This window comes from Ornithorhynchus anatinus, chromosome 3 (genome assembly GCF_004115215.2).
Source record: "Ornithorhynchus anatinus isolate Pmale09 chromosome 3, mOrnAna1.pri.v4, whole genome shotgun sequence".
NCBI lineage: Eukaryota > Metazoa > Chordata > Mammalia > Monotremata > Ornithorhynchidae > Ornithorhynchus > Ornithorhynchus anatinus.
Genome location: NC_041730.1, coordinates 15,897,402 through 15,918,804, shown reverse-complemented (window position 1 = coordinate 15,918,804; position 21,403 = coordinate 15,897,402). Strand labels below are relative to the sequence as shown.

At 48.4% G+C, this 21,403-nt stretch overlaps 5 non-coding genes and 2 pseudogenes across 5 annotated transcripts; all 7 read left to right on the top strand.

Moving 5' to 3' along the window:
* Positions 1 to 2,845: 2,845 nt before the first annotated feature.
* Positions 2,846 to 2,984, top strand: LOC114810672. Its single transcript, XR_003758367.1, has one exon. It is a non-coding gene; the product is annotated as a small nucleolar RNA SNORA7 (small nucleolar RNA).
* A 6,598-nt stretch (positions 2,985 to 9,582) lies between these two features.
* Positions 9,583 to 9,773, top strand: LOC114810718. The gene has a single exon (XR_003758413.1). It is a non-coding gene; the product is annotated as a U2 spliceosomal RNA (small nuclear RNA).
* Positions 9,774 to 10,620: 847 nt separating this feature from the next.
* Positions 10,621 to 10,783, top strand: LOC114810797 (annotated as a pseudogene).
* Positions 10,784 to 11,735: 952 nt separating this feature from the next.
* LOC114810774 lies at positions 11,736 to 11,915 on the top strand (annotated as a pseudogene).
* Positions 11,916 to 15,820: 3,905 nt separating this feature from the next.
* On the top strand, positions 15,821 to 16,011 carry LOC114810618. Its single transcript, XR_003758314.1, has one exon. It is a non-coding gene; the product is annotated as a U2 spliceosomal RNA (small nuclear RNA).
* A 1,997-nt stretch (positions 16,012 to 18,008) lies between these two features.
* On the top strand, positions 18,009 to 18,199 carry LOC114810630. Its single transcript, XR_003758325.1, has one exon. It is a non-coding gene; the product is annotated as a U2 spliceosomal RNA (small nuclear RNA).
* A 2,808-nt stretch (positions 18,200 to 21,007) lies between these two features.
* Positions 21,008 to 21,198, top strand: LOC114810674. The gene has a single exon (XR_003758369.1). It is a non-coding gene; the product is annotated as a U2 spliceosomal RNA (small nuclear RNA).
* The last annotated feature ends 205 nt before the right edge of the window (positions 21,199 to 21,403 follow it).

Here is a 21,403-nt window from a genome sequence, read left to right as displayed (position 1 = left end):
TACAGTTAATCAGTCGTGTTTATTGAGTTCTTACCGTGTGCCGAGGACTGTACTAACCCCTTCAATAGCAATAATAATAATAATAATTTTGGTATTTATTAAGCGCTTACTATGTGCCAAGCACTTTTCTAAGCGCTGGGGTAGACACAGGGGAATCAGGTTGTCCCACGTGGGGCTCACAGTCTTAATCCCCATTTTACAGATGAGGTAACTGAGGCACCGAGAAGTTAAGCGACTTGCCCAAAGTCACACAGCTGACAAGTGGCTGAGCCGGGATTCAAACCCATGACCTCTGACTCCAAAGCCTGTCCTCTTTCCACTGAGCCACGCTGCTTCTATGTAGGTGTTTGTTAAGCGCTTACTATATGCCAAGCACTGTTCTAAGTGCTGGCTTAGATACAAGGTCATCAGGTTGTCCCACGTGGGGCTCACAGTCTTCATCCCCATTTTCCAGATGCGGTAACTGAGGCGCAGAGAAATTAAGTGGTTTGCCCAAGGTCACACAACTGAGAAGTGGTGGAGTCGGTATTAGAACCCATGACCTGTGACTCCCAAGCCCGGGATTTTTCCACGAAGCCAGGCTGCTTCTCAAATAATGATGGTATTTGTTCAGCCCTTACTATGTGCCAAGCACTGTTCTAAGCACTGGGTAGATACAGGGTCATCAAGTTGTCCCACATGGGGCTCACAGTTTGAATTCCCATTTTACAGCTGAGGTAACTGAGGCACAGAGAAGTGAAGTGACTTGCCCAAAGTCACAAAGCTGACAAGTGGCGGAGTCGGGATTAGAACCCATGACCTCAGACTCCCAAGCTTGTGCTCTTTCCACTGAACCATGCTGCTTCTTTGATATATAGTAGATCAAAGTTGGTAGGCACATTCCCTGTCCACAAAGAGCTTAGAGAAACAGCTTGGCTTAATGGAAAAGCCCGGGCTTGGGAGTCGGAGGACGTGGGTTCTAATCCCGGCTCTGCCACTTGTCTGCTGTGTGGCCTTGGGCAAGCCACTTAACTTTTCTCTGCCTCAGTTACCTCATCTGTAAAATGGGGATTAAGACTTTGAGCCCCAAGCGGGACAGCCTGATTACTTTGTATCTACCCCAGCACTTAGAACAGTGCTTGGCACATAGTAAGTGCTTAACAAATACCATACTTATTATGATTATTATTGAACTTACAGTTTAGAGGTGTAGACAACCATTAATATATAATGAAGAGGCAGTGTTGCTTAGTGGAAAGAGCACGGGCTTGGGAGTCAGAGGTCATGGGTTCTAATCTTGACTCCGCTGCTTGTCTGCTGTGTGACTTTGGATAAGTCACTTATCTTCTCTGTGCCTCAGTTACCTCATCTGTAGAATGGGGATGAAGACTGTGAGACCCACGAGGGACAACCTGATCCCCTTGTATCCCTCCCAGGGCTTAGAATAGTGCTTTGCACATAGTAAGCGCTTAACAAATGCTATCATTACTATTATTAGAAAAAGCGGACATGTACATAGGCCATTCTGCCTATTGGAAAGAGCATGGCCCTGGTTGTCAGAGGGTCATGGGTTCTAATCCCAGCTCTGCCATATGTAAACTGTGTGACCTTGGGCAAGTCACTTCACATCCCTGTGCCTCAGTAAAATGGGAATTGAGACTATGAGCCCCATATGAGACAGCGACTGCGTCCAACGTTTTGCTCATATTCACCCCAGCAGTTAGTACAGTGCTTGTCACATAGTAAACACTTAACAAATACCACAATTACTATAATTATTACTTGCTTCTAATCCTGGCTCCACCATTTGTCTGCTGTATGACCTTGAGCATGTCACTTCACTTCTCTGTGCCTCAGTTTGCTCATCTGTAAAATGGGAATTAAAGCCGTGAGCCCCATGTGGGACACAGACTGTGTCCAACTTGATTATCTTGTATCTACCCCACCACTGCTTGGCACATAGAAAGCGCAAAACAAATACCATAAAAAAGTGCTATGGGGCTGAGGATTGGGTGAATTAATCAGTCGTATTTATTGAGTGCTTACTGTGTGAAGAGCACTCACTATATTAAGCACTTGAGAGAGAGTAAAAGTAACAAAGTCGTTAGACACGTTCCCTGTCCACAAAGAGCTTACAGTCTAGAGGGGGCTCTAGACATTACTATAAGTAAATAAATTAAATTACAGATATGTACATAAGGGCTATAGGACTGAGGGAGGGGTGAATAAAGGGAACAAATACTAGTGCAAGACTAACACAGAAGGGTGTAGGACAAGAGGAAGAGACAGCTTAATCCGGGAAGGCCTTTTGGAGGAGGTGTGCTTTTAATAAGGCTTTAAAGGCAGGGAGAGTGAACATCTGTTAGATGCGAAGAGAGAGGTGGGGCTCCAGGATGCAGGTGAGGATTTGATGAGATAGATGAGCTCAAGGTGCATTAAAGGGGTGAAGTGTGGGGTCTGGGTTGTAGTAGGAAATCAGGGAGGTAAGGTAGAAGGGGGCAAGGGTATTGAGGACTTTAAAGCCAGCTCGGGGGTCATGTAACTTTCAAGTACGTAAAGGTTACAGATCCAAATGGGGCAAGCAGCCACAATGCCAGTTGGCATTTGATAACTACTGATGAGGAAAGAGAGAAAGAGGGCTTGCACATTAGTTTTCTCTTGGGATGGTGTGACTAGGCAGCAAACTGCTGTCTGGCAGTCATTTCATCCAGTTGAAGAAAAATCACCAAACTGTTATTGCTTTAATCAAGATTTTTACTCCCTGTGCCTGTGACTACTTCCTAGGAGCAGGAGAGAACTGAAGATTGGAGACTGTATACATTTTTTTCATTAGAAAAAGTTTATATAACAGAGACTCTGCCTGTCAGCCCTCTCAGGGTGGCACCTGGAGAGTTTCCAGTCCTCTACCAGTCTCGACTCCAGGAGGGAGAGTCAAGCAGAGGCATTACCCATTCCATTCCTAGCTTGGGCAGTGGCTAGGGAGTGGAAAGCAATCTGCTACAAGTCAAAACTCCCCCATGCTGGGCAGCAGCGGCACGGGAGAGAGTCGAGGGCAGAGACTCGTTTACCACGCAGAAAGAGTCAATGGTAAACCACTGCCGGATTTTTACCAAGAAAACTCTACGGATACACAATCAGAATGATTGAGGATGGAAGTGGGGCGTTCTGGGAGAGATGTGTCCGTGGCGTCGCTATGGGTCAAATACGACCCGACAGTAAGAAAACAAACAAAAAATGCCTGTTTAGGGTTAAGCAACAAGCAATGCTTTGTTTTCAAAGACTGATCTACATGTATTCTGAGTATTTGAAGTAAGCATCCTTAAACAGCATTCCTCCGTTGTCCCTAGCCCTAGTCTGGGGAAAGTAGGAGAAGTAGGTGTTATAGGAGGAGGAAATGTGTCTGTTTTTTGTTATTTTGTACTCTCCCAAGCGCTTAGTACAGTGCTCCACACACGGTAAATGCTCAATAAACACGATTGAATAAATGAATGAATAATAGTAGTAATAACAGTAATAAACTGCTATCCCCTTGTAGGACAGAGGCTGTGTCCGACCTGATTAACTCGTATCTACCCCAGCATTTCAAATAGTGCTTGACATATTGTAAACGCTTAACAAATACCACACAGGTGTGCTGAAACAATAAAGCCCTAAAAGAGAAAAAAATTATGAGGACGAGTAGACAAAATCCGAACCCAAAGCAGCAGGGACTGTAACTAGAGGCGAAGAATTTCAGGCTCCTTAATGGATCGAATCCGCGGCCCACCAGTAGCCACAGAGAGGGTCCAGCAGCCATCAGTCTCCTTGGCATTTTGTGGAGGCCTCGAAGTACGGGTGCTTTTCTCTTTCCCACTGGGGTGATGGAAGGGAGGACAGGATGGAGTCCCCTCAGAGGTGCAGGGGAAAGCTGTTGCTAATAATGAGAAGCTGGGTGGCTTAGTGGAAAGAGCCTGGGCTGGGGAGTCGGAGGTCGTGGCTTCGAATCCCAGCTCCGCCACTTATCAGCTGTGTGACTTTGGGCAAGTCGCTTAACTTCTCTGGGCCTGTTACCTCATCTGTAAAATGGGGATTAAAACTGTGAGTCCCACGTGGAACACCTGATGACCTTTTATCTACCCAGTGCTTAGAAGAGTGCCTGGCACATAGTAAGCGCTTAACAAATACCGCTATTATTATTCGTTTAGACTGTGAGCCTGCCCTTTAGACTGTGAGCCCACTGTTGGGCAGGGATTGTCTCTATCTGTTGCCGAATTGTGCATTCCAAGAGCTTAGTGCAGTGCTTTGCACATAGTAAGCACTCAGTAAATACGATCAAATGAATGAATTAATAATAACTATAACCGTGGTATTTATTACACGTTTACTGTGTGCCAGGCCCTGTACTAAGCTCTGGGGTGGATACAAGCAAATCAGGTTGGACTCGGTCCCTGTCCCACATGGGGCTCACAGTCTCAATCCCCATTTTACAGATGAGGTCACTGATGCACAGAGAAGTGACCTGGCTTCCCAAAGTCACACAGCAGCAACGTGGTGGAGCCGGGATTAGGCTACAGGTCCTTCTGACTCCCAGGCCCGGGCTCCATCCCCTAACTTTCGCTGCTTCTCTACGTCCTGGGAGGACACAGTGACTGGAGCAAGGTCAGGAGCAAGGCCTCTCTTCATGGTGGTTGCCAGGGTCTTTTGTCGGGTGTGATGGAGAGGGCCTGATGGCGGGTAGCAGGCTACTTTTATCCCTGCAGCCAGGCGTGCACACACAACATGTCAGGAGCACATTCATTTAGGCACCCAAAATACACCCTACCAAATACACTCACCCTCCTCCACTAACGGTGTCCCGTCATCTGCACAGGGCAGAATCAACCCTTCCTGCTCCATGATTCTTCCTTCTTCCATGCAGAAGACCTGATGCAACCCACCAGATCGATCCAATCGGTGATTTTTATTCAGCGCTTACTATTGGTAGTTCACTGTTCTAGGCACTCGGGAGAGTAAAACACAACCGATTTAGCAGATACGTTCCCTGCCCATAGCGAGCTCACAGTCTAGAGGGAGAGGCAGACGTTAATATGAATAAATAAGTAATTTTTAATATTGAATTTAAAGATATGTATGTATGTGCTGTGGGGTTGGGGATGGGACAGGTATCGAATGTCAGAGGGTCACAGACCCAAGTGCACAGGCGACACAGAAGGGAGAGCGAGTTGGGGAAAAAAGGGTTTAATCAGGGAAGGCCTCTTGGAGGAGAGGTGACTTGAAGGTGGAGGGACTGGTGGTCTGGTGTATATGGAGAAAGAGGGAGGTCCAGGCTAGGGAGAGGATGCGGGAAAGGGGTCAATGGTGAGATAGATGAGATTGGGACAAAGTGAGTAAGCTGGCACCAGAGGAATGGAGTGTGTGGGCAATGCTTTAGTAGGAGATGGATGAGGTGAGGTAGGATGGGGCGAGCTGGATGAGTGCTTTAAAGCGGGTGGAAAGGAGTTTCTGTTTGATGCGGAGTTGGATGGGCAGCCTTTGCAGGTTTTTGAGGAGTGGAGAGACATGGACTGAATGTTTTTGTTGATAAGTGATCAGTGCTGCAGAGTGAAGCATGGACTGGAGTGGAGGCCAGGAGATCAGCATGGAGGCAGATGCAGTAGTCAAGATGGGATAAAATAAGTGCACGGTAGCATTTTGGATGGAGAGGAAGGGGTGGATTTTAACAATGTTGTGAAAGTGACACCGACAGGATTTGATGACAGATTGAATATGTGGGTGGAATGAGAGAGATGAGTCGAGGACAACGTCAAGGGTATGGGCTTCCTAGATGGGGAGGTATGGATCAAAGGTGTGGATCGAGACCAGGGTGTAAAGCAGGGGACTACGGGGCACCCCTGCCTCACCCCCTCTTCCTATCTTAAATTCTTCCTTCATCCAACTGACTGTAGAGATGCTCACGATGTCCTAATGCAAGGAGGCCACATATTCACCCACTCCTTCTGGCATGCCAGTTGCCTCCTGTGTGACCTTGGGCAAGTCACTTAACTTCTCTGTGCCTCCATTTCCTCATCTGTAAAATGGGGATTCAGTATCTGGTCTACCTCCTATTTATCCCGTGAGCCCCACGTGGGACAGGGACTGTGTCCAACCGGTTTAATTTGTCTCTACCCCAGCACTTAGAACATGGTGTTAAGACATAGTTAACACATTAGCACATAGTTAATGCTTAACAAATACCAGAATTAATTAATTTATGCCATCCATCCCCAAGATTTTAAACACTGTGGCTCACTGTGGCCTTTATTGGGTTTATGGGAGTACATGGAGTGCAGCTGAGCAGAAAAGAGTGCAGAGTTATAACATCATGTGAGGATGAATTTGAAGTGGCTTAAATTGGCTTGGTGACTGTCAGTAGCTTGAGACATGATTTCTCTGCTTTCTCCAGCAGAGTCTTTGTTTTGCAAATGGAACATTCAGTCCTACCTTGTCAGAGGGGAAGAAGAGTAGAAACTGTAACAGACTGCTTCTTTTTTTATGGTTTTGGTTAAGCACCGTCTATGTGCCAGGTACTGATCTAAGCCCTGGAGTAAATACAAGCTAATCAGGTTGGACAAAGTCCCTGTCCGTATGGGCCTCACAGTTTTAATCACCATTTTACAGATTGAGTCACTGAGGCATGGAGAAGTTACATAACTTTCCCAAGGTCACACAGCAGACAGGTGGCAGAGGTGAGATTAGAACCCAGGTCCTTGTAACTCCCAGGCCCTTGCTCTATCTACCAGACGACAGCTGCTTCTCAAATTTTCATTCATTCATTCAATTGTATTTATTGAGTGCTTACGGTCTGCAGAGTCCTCTCCCTGACTTTCCCGTCACTGTAGACAGCACTACCATCCTTCCTGTCCCACAAGCCCACAACCACAACCACAACAGGGAAAGTACAGTTCAGCAACAGAGCCAATCCCTACCTAACAATGGGCTCACAATCTAGAAGAGGGGAGACAGACAAAAAAACAAAACAAGTAGACAAGCATCAATAGCGTCAATATAAATAAATAGAATTGTAGGCATATGCACATCATTAATAAAATAAATAGAATAATAAAATAATAAATTTGTACATATGTACACAAGTGCTGTGGGATGGGGAGAGGGACAGAGCAGAGGGAGGGAGTAGAGGAGATGGGGAAGGGAGGAGGAACAGAAGAAAAGGGGAGGCTCAGATGGAGGTGGTGAGCTCTCGGTAGGGCTTTGAAGGGGGGAAGTGTGTTAGTTTGGTGGATGTGAGGAGGGAGGGTATTCCAGGCCAGAGGTAGGATATGGGCCAGGGCTCGATGGCGGGACAGGTGAGAATGAGGCCCAGGGAGGAGGTTAGCGACACCGAAGGAGCGGAGTGTGCGGGCTGGGTTGTAGAAGGAGAGAAAGGAGGTGATGTAGGAAGAGGGCAAGGTGATGGACAGCTTTGAAGCCAAGAGTGAGGAGTTTTTGCTTAATACGGAGGTTGATAGGCAACCACTAGACATTTTTGAGGAGGGTGGTGACATTCCCAGAGCGTTTCTGTCGAAAGATAATCAGGGCAGCAGAGTGAAGTATAGACTGAAGCGGGAAGAGACAGGAGGTTAGGAGATACGAAAAGATGCTGATGCAGTAATCCAGTCGGGATATGATGAGTAATTGTACTAACAAAGTAGCAGTTTGGATGGAGAGGAAAGGGCAGATCTTGGCGATGTTGTGAAGGTGAGACCGGCAGGTTTTGGTGACGGATTGGATGTGTGGGGTGAATGAGAGAGAAGAGTCAAGGATGACACCGCGTTTGCAGGCCTGTGAGACGGGAAGGATGGTCGTGCCGTCCACAGTGATGAGAAAGTCAGGGAGAGGACGGGGTTTGGGAGGGAAGATAAGGAACTCAGTCTTGACCATTTGAGGCAGAAGTGGACCAATTAATTGCAAATACTATAACTGTAGGCCAGAGAGAGAGAGAGAGAGAGAGAGAGAGAGAGAGAGAGAGAAAGGGGCAGGGGAAATGTAAGGAAAAATGTTTACAGTAAAAAAAATGCATTAATCAATGGTATTCATTGAATGCTTACTATGTGCAGAGCACCCTTCTAAGCACTTAGGACAGTGGCATTCTCTCCCCGGACTCTTCACTGTTTGCCGAAAATTTCCCATGGGAGGACTGTGGGCGGCCTGAGAGGGCAGAGATGAATTAGCATTTTGGGGTGAGGCTGGGACCTGCTCCCTCAGCATGTGGCTGTGAGTTGTAAAGAAGGAGGGAGAGGGTTGATGCAAGAAGACAGGCTGATTTTTTAAATTTAATATCTGGTGTGCCCTCTCTCTGAGGAAAAATAAAATAAAATGGATTTTGTTTTGTCTTATGCTGTAGAGTCATCTCTGAACCATAGCGACAACACGGACACATCTCTCCCAGAACGCCCCACCTCCGTCTGTATTCCTTCTGGTAATTTTCTCAGGAAAGATATGGAAGTGGTCTATCGGGTCCGTGCTCTTTCCATTAGGCCATATTGCTTCCTTGTGTACATGCAAAATCATTGGTTGCAAATGTGTTAATTTGGCATTTTACTGAAATTACGAAGTTGGGTTCTTTTTTGTCAGTTCCCAGAAGAGACATTCTTGCATTCTTTCTTTCTGCTGGGTATTTATTAGCATGGATTAACTTCAATTTGTTATTAATTCTACTGTTTTAGAAGCTTTGTCATGTCTTCCTTCCTCTTGCCTGTTTTTGGTACTTTCCAGATAATTCTGTCACTAAATGCCAAAGTGGGGTGTTATGTTTTTTCCCCAATAATATGAGTTTTTTTGGTTCTTCATGATTTAATAATGATTGCTTCGTTAATTCATTCATTCAATCATATTTATCGAGTGGTCACATTCTCTCCATCCCCGTGAACAGTGGTTGTTCACCGAATGATTTCCTCGGTGTTCAGCGCAACTCTTTGTTTCTCTAGTTTCGGGGCTTTTATTTAACCCGTACAGTGACGGTCACTCCACATTAATCAATCAATGGTAGAGAAGCAGCATGGCTCAGTGGAAAGAGCCTGGACTTTGGGAGTCAGGGGTTGTGGGTTCTAATCCCAGCTCCGCCACTTGTCAGCTCTGTGACTTGGGGCAAGTCACTTAACTTCTCTGTGCCTCAGTTCCCTCATCTGAGGGGATGGGGATGAAGACTGTGAGCCCCATGAGGGACAACCCGTTCACCTTGTATCTCCCCCCCAGCGCTTAGAACAGTGCTTTGCACATAGTAAGCGCTCAATAAATACCATTGAATGAATACCCCAGGAAGTAGGCGGAGAGATGCAAATCCAGAGTCCATACCCAGGGAGTGTTGAGACAAGACGGAGAAAAATGATGTTTTGGAAAAGTAAAAGACTTTTATTTAAGAAAGGCCCCAGTAATGGAAAGGAAAGGAATTGGGGTGGGTTTGGAGAAGGCAGCCGATCCTCTACCAACTCAATTATAGTATTATTTTCTAAGCATTTAGCACATTATGGTGCACGCGGTTAACTCAGTCAATAGGACTGATCGGTTGAGATCGTGTGACGGTCGCCTTGAGCTGCAAAGAGCGGGAGCGGGAGAGGGAGGGCCGGCCTGAGCGCTGGATGCAGAGTTATTGCTTCTTGGTCTTGTGGTTAAGATGGAATGTAGCATCTGTTCTTATCAGTTTAATATCTGATACATTTTCTATCTAAGGACAATAAATTAAATGGATTTTTGGTGCCGGGAGATGGAGTAGGGCTTTGCTCCGTCTACTCCACAAATCGATTTAGTATTGCAGTACTTCCAGGAACGGTGTACCTCGCCAGGGAAAGTGTTTTGTAGTTTTCAATAATAGAATAAATTAATTGCTTTAAAAACTATGTTGTGTTTGTTTAGTTAGTTAATACTTGGTACTTGTTGGAATGATTATGAAGGTAACAGCTAGATTAACTTATTACTATGAAGTTAGTTTATTTGCTCCTCAAGGGTGGTTGTTGACTGAGGATGTTATGCTTTAATGTAAATGGAGTTTTTGGCCCATGTAGTAAAAGTTCATTGTTTTTCTGCAAGAGAGTGGGAAAAAGACAAGCTAAATTCATAAAAAAAAAAAAGGTGTTGTGCTCTTCACAGGGACCGACAGCCATCAGATCACATAAATTTGAGGAGATACGGACCTTTACCTTTGTCCCTGGGTGATGGAGTCATTTCTTGTATTACTTTTCAATGATCTTCAACTGTTCCCTTTTAAAAATCGGTTGAAATGGATTACGCGTGAGTGTAGGATTTGATTTTTTTTTTTTCCAAAGAGGAAAGTCTGTTATTTTCGGTCTCGAGGAAGTCCCGTTTGCTTCGTGTGCATTGAGGAGGAAGTGGAAAGGTTTGGGAGTCTGTGGAGGGCGGGAGAAGGAGGCCCAGGCCATGCGAAGAGCAATGCCGCACAGCCAGGACCCGCTGGGAAGGAGAAGATCAGAGGCGATCGTCTGCTTTAAGGAGGGATAGGTTTCTCTCTTATCGATCGTCAATGATCCCGGGATCAGAAGGGGCCTCAGTGGGGGTGGGATTGGTGGTCGCAGATGCCTGAGCCTCGGGGAGGTTGAACGGGCTTCTGCTTGTCGTGAGCTGCAAAAGAGCGGGAGTGGGAGTGCCAGACTGAGCGCGGGGGGCAGAGTTAATGCTTTTCGGCCTTTTGTTAGTATCAGTTCATTATCTGATACGTCCTCTATCCGAGGACAATATATTAAATGGATTTTTGGAGCAGGGAGATGGAAGAGGGGCTTGCTCCGTCCACTCCACTCATCAACCTGATATGGTAGTACTTCCAGGTACATTTCTTCTCGGGGATGATTAAAACTTCTGGAAAAATAGAGTTTTTTATGTTTTTTGTGTGAGAAATAGGTATTTATGAGGTTGTTGATTCGGTGCTTAATAAATAGGGAGCAGTCAAAGGCCGGGGGGGAGAAACATTCATAGGTTTGACATAAAGATCGTTTTGCTTTTTTAAGGGGATTGTTTAGGGGGGAGGGCACCATCAGAGTTAGTTAAACTCTGTAGGATTAATGTTTTTGGCGTTATTTTGCTATTATTGTAGTTTGTTTGAGGGGCTTGATGCTTTAATTATGTAGTCCTTCGTGGTTGGCTTTTATATGTAATATAATAATAATGGTATTTCCATGCTGTACTAAGCGCTGGGGTGAATGCAAGGAAATTAAATTGGATACAGCTCCTGGCCCCTTTCGGGCTCACAGTCTCAATCCCCACTTTACAGGTGAGGTAACTTAGAGAAGAGAAGTGACTTGCTCAAGGTCATACATCGGACAAGTGGTGGAGAAAGGATTAGAACCCATGACCTGGTGACTCCTAGACTAGTGCTCTATCCATTATGCCATACTGCTTGGTATTCGGATACTCTTGGAAATAGCTTTATAAGGAACTGCACCTGCAGAAACACAAACTCATATTTGGTACTTATTGGAAGAGAGCATTTCAGAGTTTTATTTCATCCGTCTGCGGGGGACAAGACGAAGAGTTTTCTGTAGTTGAGAAGAGAGGGAACAGTCTGGAGCCTTGGCTTGTCGAGTGGATGGGGAGAAGGACAAAGAGAGAGGCTCTCCTCTGTTCGGAAAGGGATGAGAAAGGAGGAAGGAGGTTGAAAATCCCAGAAACGAAGGGATCGGTCTGGTTTTGGGGTTGTGGGGTATTGTGGTCGGCGGACAGGACCCCAGGGGGCCGCCTCAACTGCCAAGGAGGGGGAGATCCATGGCCCAGAAGAGCAGGAGGCCTCCCCCAGCCCTGCTCGGCCTGCGGGGCGAAGATTAAGTGTAGTATCTGCTCTTAATTTAATATCTACCCGAGGACAATATATGAAATGGATTTTTGGAGAGGGGAAATGGAATAGGCACTTCCTCCGTCCATTCCACCCATCGACCTGGTATTGCAGTACTTCCAGGTACTTCTTTGTTCCTTCTTTGGAAAACTAAATGAATGATTCGATTGACGAATAATCAGGGGCATAATCGGGGACGGGCATAATGGGGGACGGGGAAGGCCACACTTGGCAGCTGCTGTGAAGGAAGGGGAGAGTGGGAGGGGGGTGGGGAGGGTTTGGATGGGAATGAATTGCGAGGGGGATGAGGGATGGTGCTGAGACAAGAGGACAGTGGTGCGGGGAGGAGGTTCGAATGGGATGGGGTTTGCAGGGGGCTGCGCAGGGGGAAGGGGAGGAGGGTTGGCGCTGGTACAGAGGGAATCCAGGGAGGGGGCGGGGAAGAGGAATGGGGGCGGAGCAAAAGGAGGGCAGGAGCTGGTTGGGAGAGAGGATGGGGGAGATGAGGACTGGAATGGGCAGTATATCCCACCCCCTCCTCAGGTCCACCGGGATTCTGTCCAAATCCTATCCTCTACTATTTTCCCTGTCTGTCATTTCTTTCAATGTCTTTCTCCCCCTTTCTTTAAAGTAAACTCTTTGTGATTGTCTACCGACACTATCATAGTATGCTCTTCCAACCGCCTAGTGCAGTGTTTTGCACAAAGTGGGTGCTCAGTAAATACAATTGATTGATGGCTTTCAGCTGTAAAAATATTAGCTTTTTTTTCTTTCTCTACCAGAGGAAATTACAAATTTCCCCACTCTTCCCCTTCTTTGAAGTCCATATTATTCGCCTCTACCAGCCCCTCCAGATTCTTGTAGCTGTCATCTACCGCCCCCTGGTCCCACCCACAACTTCTTTAACCATTCTCACCCCTTTCTCACCTTCTTCCTCTCTTTTTCCATGCCCACTTTGATCCCAGAGACTTCAACATCCACAGGGATGTCCCTGGTGAGTCCTCTGCCACCCGCCTGCTATCACTCCTTGACTCTGCCAACCTCCTGCTCCACCCCACTTCGCCCACTCCCCGATTTGGTCACACCCTCCATCTCGTTATCTCTTTCCCCTGCACTATCTCCACCCTCACCGACTCTGAAATCCCTCTCTCTGACCACAACCTTCTCACCTGCCTCCTCTCTCACACTCCCTCCCCCTGTAAATCTATATTACTCTCCCACAGAGACCTCTGCTCTCTTGACCCTATCCATCTCCCCGAAAGCGTCACGCCCTACCTTACCTCCCTGGCCTCTCTTCCCACTCAGGATGATCAGATTTACCACTCTCAACTCCACCCTCTCTACTCAACTCAACTCACTTGTTCCCCTTTTCCTCCGCCGCTCTCGCTTCACTAACCCCCAGCCCTGGATCTCTGCCTCTGGCCGCCTCCTTCGCTCTGATGCTCGAGCTGCTGAAGGCTGCTGGTGAAAGTCTAAGCACCAAGCCAACCTTGTTCACTCTAAATTCATCCTTTCCTGCCTTAATTCTGCCCTCTCCTCTGCCAGGCAAAACTATTTTTCTTCCCTCATTGACTCTCATGCCCATCGCCCCGCCAATAGTTCCGGGCTTTTAACTGTCTCCTCAGGCCCCCTGTTCCTCCCCCTCCTCCATCCCTCACCTCCAACGATCTGGCCACCAACTTGAATAGGAAAATAAACATCATCAGGTCTGAGCTCCCCAAAGTCACCCCTCCCCCTTCTCCATCCCCCTCCCCCACCCTCTCCCCTACTTTCCCATCTTTCCCTGCAGTATCCTCAGAGGAGATCTCCTCCCTCCTCGCAAATGACACCCCCTCCACCTGTGTTTTGGACCCTATTACCACTCACCTTATAAAAACTATCTCCCCTTCCCTCCTCCCCTCCTTAACTTCCATCTTTAACAACTCATTCTCCAACAGCTTCTTCTCCTCTGCCTTCAAACTTGACCATGTCTCCCCCATCCTAAAAAAGCCCTCTCTCGACCCCACTTCCTCTTCCAGTTATCATCCTATCTCCCTCCTATCCTTCCTTTCCAAACTCCTAGAACAAGTCGTCTACTTTCGCTGCCTTGAATTCCTCAACTCCAACTCTATCCTGAATCCCCTCCGGGCTAGCTTCCGTCCCCTCCACTCCACCGAAACTGCCCTCTCAGAGGTCACCCATGACCTCCTTCTTGCCAAATACAACGGCTCCTACTCTATCCTCATCCTCCTCGACCTCTCAGCTGCCTTTGACACTGTTGACCATCCCTTTCTCCTCCACACCTTATCTCACCTTGGCTTCACGGACTCCGTCCTCTCCTGGTTCTCCTCTTATCTTTCTGGCCATTCATTCTCAGTCTCCTTCGCGGGCTCCTCCTCCCCCCTCCCAGCCCCTAACTTTAGGGGTTCCTCAAGGGTCAGTTCTTGGCCCTCTTCTGTTCTCCATCTACACTCACTCACTCGGTGAACTCATTCGCTCCCACGGCTTCAACTATCATCTCTATGCAGATGACACCCAAATCTCCATCTCCTCCCCTGTTCTCTCCCCCTCCCTCCGGGCTCATATCTTCTCCTGCCTCCGGGACATCTCCACCTGGATGTCTGCCCGCCACCTAAAACTCAACATGTCCAAAACTGAGCTCCTCATCTTCCCTCCCAAACCCCCTCCTCTCCCTGACTTTACTGTTACTGTGGACAGCACGACCATCCTTCCCATCTCACAGGCCCGCAACCTCGGTGTCATCCTTGACTCTGCTCTCTCATTTACCCCACAGATCCAATCCGTCACCAACACCTGCCGGTCTCACCTTCACAACATCACAAAGATCCACCCTTTTCTCTCCACTCAAACTCCTACCTTGCTGGTACAAGCTCTCATCATATCCCGACTGGATTATTGTGTCAGCGTCCTCTCTGATCTCCCATCCTCCTGTCTCTCCCTGCTCCAATCTATTCTTCATTCCGCTGCCCAGATTACCTTTCTACAGAAACGCTCTGGGCATGTCACTCCCCTCTTCAAAAACCTTCAGTGGTTGCCTATCAACCTTCGCATGAAGCAAAAACCCCTCACTCTTGGCTTCAAAGCTCTCCATCCCCTTGCCCCCTCCTACCTCACCTCCCTTCTCTCCAGCCCAGCCCGCACACTCCGCTCCTCTGCTGTCGCTCACCTCCTCACTGGGCCTCTTTCTCGCCTAGACCTGCTGTCGACCCCCGGCCCACGTTCTCCTGCTGTCCTGGAATGCCCTCCCTCCTCATCTCCTCATCGGAGAAGCAGCGTGGCTCAGTGGAAAGAGCACGGGCTTTGGAGTCAGGGCTCATGAGTTCGAATCCCAGCTCTGCCACTTGTCGGCTGTGTGACTGTGGGCAAGTCACTTAACTTCTCTGGGCCTCAGTTCCCTCATCTGTAAAATGGGGATTAAGACTGTGAGCCCCACGTGGGACAACCTGATTCCCCTATGTCTACCCCAGCGCTTAGAACAGTGCTCGGCACATAGTAAGCGCTTAACAAATACCAACATTATTATTATCTCCGCCAAACTAACTCACCTCCTCCAGGAGGCCTTCCCAGACTGAGCCCTCCCTTTCCCTCTGCCCCTCCTCTCCTCCCCATTCCCCCTACTTCCACCCTCTGCTCTTCCCCCTTCCCCTCCCCACAGCATTTGTGCATATTTTAATATATTATTTATTAATCTATTTTATTAACGATATGTATATAGCTATGATTCTATTTATCTTGATGGTATGGACGCCAGACTACGTGTTTTGTTGTCTGTCTCCCCCGTTTAGACTGTGAGCCCGTCATTGGGCAGGGATGGTCTCTGTTGCCAAATTGTACATTCCAATCGCTTAGTACAGTGCTCTGCACTTTGTAAGCGCTCAATAAATACGATTGAATGAATGAGTGAACGAGGAAGCAGAGGTGGGCGGAGAGATGCAAATAGAGAGCGCTGGGCCACTGGGGCGCGATGGGAAGTGAGAGATTCCGTGTCGTCGTGAGCTGCAGAGGAGCGGGAGAGGGAGGGCCGGGCTGAGCGTGGAGGGCGGAGTTATCGCTTCTCGGCCTTTTGGCTAAGATCAAGTGTAGTATCTGTTCTTATCAGTTTAATATCTGATACGTCCTCTATCCGAGGACAATATATTAAATGGATTTTTGGAGCCGGGAGATGGAATAGGGGCTTGCTCCGTCCACTCCACGCATCGACCTGGTATTGCAGTACTTCCAGGAACGGTGCACCTCCCCCCGGGGAGTGATTTTCGAGTCTCTAAAAGCAGATTCAGTTTTATCGATTACCCCAGTAGCAAATAGTTTCGAAAGAGATAGCAAGAAATGAGTGTTCCTTCCCAGTTTTTTCGCAAAAAAGGAGGTAGAGCTGTTAACGTTGTTACTCAAGGGAATGGGGGAGGAGGCTTGAACCCAGCGTTAAATTCTCTAAGCAGCTGGTGATTGTTAGGTGTTCGTATCACGCAGAAGGGAGGGCAGAGGTAAGACTAGAAAAGCTGGAATTAAAAAGTGTAAACACCAGGGTTGGCCTGGTGCTTTGTTTTCCGCCAGCAGCGTTCAGCCTCTCGAATTTAAGAGCAAAGGAGGCGGACGATGGAGGGGTTCCAGGGCGGTGGGTGAGGGGTGCGACAGCCACCAAGGGAAAGGGGAGGGAGGGAGTAGAGAGCATCTATTTGGTCATCCAGAGTGGGTAGAGTGGGCTGTGATGCTCTGAGAGAGATGGGTGGCGTCGCGAAAGCGGAGGTGTCAGTGGAGGAGAAAAAACAGACTTAAGAGGAGGGAGAGTGTGAGAGAGGAGGCAAGTGGTCACTGAGGGATTTTGGAGTTGGTGAGGGGGGAGATTGAGCAGCGGTAAGAGATGATGAGGTACGGAGGGTATAATCAAGTAGGTGAGCGAGCGAGGTGGGGTGGAACAGGAGGTTGGCAGAGTCGGGGAGGGAGAGAAAGCAGGCGGCCGAGGAATCTCCGGGGACATCCCTGTGGATGTGGAAATCTCCGGGGATCAGAGTGGGCAGAGAGAAGGAGAGGAGGAAGGTGAGAAAGGGGTCAAGATGGTTAAAGAAGTTGGAGGTGGGACCAGGGGGAGATGACGGCTACAAGCATCTGGAGGTGTGTGGTAGAGGCCAAAGATATGGGCTTCGAAGGAGAGATGGTGCAAAAGGGATAATGGACACGAGAAGGAAACCGACACCTCCGCCTTTCCCGGTGAGTCTGGGGGAGTGGGAGAAGGAGAGGCTTTTGCTGGGAAAGAGCAGCAGAAGAGACCGTCGTGTCCTCCAGGGTGAGCCGGGTTTCAGTGAAAAAGAGGAGGAGGAGAGAGCGGGGCAGGAGCAGGTCAAAGATGACGGGGAGCTTTCCCATGATGGAGCGGGGGCTCCGTAGGCCACCCTTGGCAGCTGCTGTGGAGGAAGGGGAGAGTGGGAGGGGGGTGGGGAGGGTTTGGATGGGAATGAGTTGGAATGGGGAAGGGGATGAGGGATGGCGCCCGTACAGAGGGATTGTAGAGCGAGGAGGAGGGGTGGAGGCGCAGCAAGAGGAGGGCAGGAGCTAGGTGGGAGAGGGGATGGAGGAGGTGAGGAGGTGAGGACCGGGATGGGCAGACGGGAATTGAAAGATCATGGTGAGGTCAGTGAAGTAAGCGACAGCACTTAGAGCAGTTAGGAATTAGCGTACGAAGACACTAATGCTAGGAAAAGTCCAGGGAAAACGCAGAAGAGACAGGCCGGCAGCTAGATAATAATAATAATTATTATCCGATTAGACTGTAGCCCGTAGCCTTGGGCAGGGACTGTCTCTATCTGTTACTGACTTGTACATTCCAAGCGCTTAGTACAGTGCTCCGCACATAGTAAGCGCTCAATAAATACTATTGAATGAATGAAAGAAGAGACAGGCCGGCAGCTAGATAATAATAATAATGTTGCTATTTGTTAAGCGCTTACTGTGTGCCAAGCACTATTCTGATGGCTAAAGCCCATAACAAGGATAACGGAAGGACCGTTAGAAAGGTTGCGGATTATGACAGAGGACTCCCCAACGTCGGTCTTGAATTTCCTCTCTACCAGAGGAAATTACCAATTTCCCCGCCTCTTCCGAGGAAGCGGAGGTGGGCGGGGAGATGCAAATAGAGAGTGCTGAGCCACTGGGGCCTGATGGGAAGTGGGAGATTCTGTGTCGTCGTGAGCTGCAGAGGAGCAGGAGAGGGAGGGCTGGGCTGAGCGTGGAGGGCGGAGTTATCGCTTCTCGGCCTTTTGGCTAAGATCAAGTGTAGTATCTGTTCTTATCAGTTTAATATCTGATACGTCCTCTATCCGAGGACAATATATTAAATGGATTTTTGGAGCCGGGAGATGGAATAGGGGCTTGCTCCGTCCACTCCACGCATCGACCTGGTATTGCAGTACCTCCAGGACCGGTGCACCTCCCCCTGGGGAGTCATTACTCGAGTTTTCAAAATCAGATTAAAACTTTTCTATAATGTGGCTCGTCCAAGAAACGTACTGGAAGACGTGAACTCACGGATGTTAGATCCTTTTTAAGTGGTTATGTTATTGGGGAAAGAAGAGGTGTATTTGCTTGTGTTAATTTAACTTATCCAGTAGGTAAGGGGAGGAATTAGGGGGGAGCCTGAAAAGGTCAATGTCTATAGTTGCTGTCGAAGGTGGGGGGCAGCGGTGTTTAAGAGAAGTGGTTTATCCCGCGTAGTGGAGGTGGCAGAGTGAAAGATTGAACTTGAATGGGGACAAGGTTGGCCTGGTGTTTTTGATTCCCGCCAGCAGCATTGAGCGCCTCGAGCAGAAGAGCGAAGGAGATGGACGATGGAGGGGATCCAGGGCGGTGGGTGAGGGGTGCGACAGCCACCAAGGGAGAGGGGAGGGAGGGAGGTGAGGTGGGCAGAGAGGCAGCCACACTTGGCAGAGGGGGAGGGGAGGGTCTGGATGGGAATGAGTTGGGAGAGGGATGAGGCAGGAGGACAGGGATGGAAGGGATGGGATGGGTTGGGAGCGGGGTTGGCGCTGGGACACAGGGAATCCAGGGAGGAGGGGAGGGGGCGGAGCCAGGGGAGGGGGAGTGGGGGAGGTGAGACCTGGGATGGGCAGAAGGGAACGGGGTGGAATTGAAAGACCGTGGTGAGGACAGTGAGGTAAGCGACGGCACTTACACCACTTAACATACGAAGACACCGAGGCTAGGAAAAGTCCAGGGAAAATGCGACTAGAGACAGGCCGGCAGCGAGAATAGAGACCGTAACAACGATAACGGAAGAATCGCTAGAAATGTTGCGGATTATGGCGGAGGACAGGACGTTCTGGAGAAAGTGTATCCACGGGGTCGCTATGAATCGGAAATGGCTCGACGGCACATCATTATAATAATAATAAAGAGCAGCAACAGCATAATCGGGAGGTGCCTAGAGTCAGAGGACATGAGTCAGTCAATTCAAAAAGGTTAATAGGAGAGTCCAGGGGGTCCCGGCTGACTTGTCTCTGAGGTGGTGGGGGAGGGAGTCCTGTGGATGGCAGTTCTGGTGAGGGCTGAAATTGTTATGGTCGACTCGGGAGAGGAAACGCCTGGGAAGAGGAGTAAATATCCAAATAACATGGGTTGGGCTGAATGGGTGAGAAAGCAGGTAGTTCATTCATTCAATCGTATTTATTGAGCGCTTACTGTGCTTAGTAAAGCGCCTGGGATGTACAGTTCGGCAACAGAGACAATCCCTACCCAACAACGGGCTCACAGTCTAGAACGGGGGAGGCAGACAGCAAAACGAAACAAGTAGACAGGCATCAATAGCATCAATATAAATAAATGGAATTACAATATGTATATACATCATTAATAAAATAAATAGAATCATAAATATGCACATATATGCACAAGTGCTGTGGGGCGGGGAGGGGGATAGAGCAGAGTGAGAGAGTTGGAAGATTGGGAGGGGGACGAACTTTATGCACACTCCTATTGTGGTCATCCAAGAGTTTGCCATACCCATTACCGTCTCAGCTTCTTCGCTGCTCTTGTACCTTTTTTAGTGGTTTGTGTTAAGTTTTTACTATTTATTTACTTATTTTTTGTTTATGTACATTGATGTCTGTCTCCCCCTCTAGACTGAGCTTGTTGTGGTCAGGGAATGTGCCTCTTGTTCTGTTGTGCTCTCCGAACTTAGTAGGCTTAGTACGGTGCTTTGTACACAATAAGCACTCAATAAGTGCAGTTGAATGAGTTTGTGCAAACGTCTCTCTCGCTTCCTACCTCACATTATTGAATTACTACAACCCAGCTCTTACATGGTGCAGTGGATAGAACACGTGCCTGGAAGTCAGAAGGTCATGGGTTCTAATCCCGGCTCTGCCGCCTGTCTGCTTCGTGCCCTTGAGCAAGTCACTTCACTTCTCTGTGCCTCTTACCTCATCTGTCAAATGGGGATGGAGACTGTGAGTCCCATGTGGGACAGGGAACGTGTCCCACCCGATTAGCTCGTATCTACCCCAGCACTTAGTTCAGTGCTTGGCACATAGTAAGCGCTTAAAGAATACCATTATTACTTTACACCGCTAAAGGCAGCTTAATCATTTTACCTAGATGTCATCTGTCTCACGACGAGATCTGAGCATGGCCCGCATCCTTGTCTGGCCTGGACTTCCTTCCTTCATGGCGATAGACCCCCCACGGCCTCCCTTCAGAGCTCTCCTAAAATCCCATCTCCTCCAAGAGGCCTTCTCTGACTAAGCCTCCAATTCTCCTATCTACCTTCCTTTCCTTGTCCCCTCTGTTTTTGGCTCTAAACCCACTTCATATCCACCCCGTCCTCAGGCCCACCGGGATTCCGTCCAAATCCTTATCCTCTACTATTTTCCCTGTCTGTCATTTCTATTAATGTCAGTCCCCCCCCTCTTTAAAGTAAACTCTTGGTGGGCGAGGGATTGTCCACCGACGCTATCACAGTTTACTCTTCTTACCTCTTAGTACAGTGTTTTGCACAAAGTAGGCGGTCAGTAAATACTATTGATCGATGGCTTTCAGCTGTAAAAGTATTAGCTTCTTTTTCTTTTTTCTGTACCAGAGGAAATTACTAATTTCCACACCTCGTCCGAGGAAGCGGAGGTGGGCGGGGAGATGGAAATAGAGAGTGCTGAGCCACTGGGGCCCGATGGGAAGTGGGAGATTCCGTGTCGTCGTGAGCTGCAGAGGAGCGGGAGAGGGAGGGCCGGGCTGAGCGTGGAGGGCGGAGTTATCGCTTCTCGGCCTTTTGGCTAAGATCAAGTGTAGTATCTGTTCTTATCAGTTTAATATCTGATACGTCCTCTATCCGAGGGCAATATATTAAATGGATTTTTGGAGCCAGGAGATGGAATAGGGGCTTGCTCCGTCCACTCCACGCATCGACCTGGTATTGCAGTACTTCCAGGAATGGTGCATCTTCCCCCGGGGAGTCATTATGCGTGTTCTAAAAATTAGATTCATTTTGTGGTTTTGTATTTCCTAGCTTCTTTACGAGGATTTCTTAAAGCATCAGTGCTCACGTTGCTCATGAAAGCAGCGTATTTTTGCGGTTTTTACTCTCCTTTAAGGAGTATAGTGGCAGAGGAATAGGAAATCTGTAGAGGAAATTAAGTGTTCAGAGCTGCT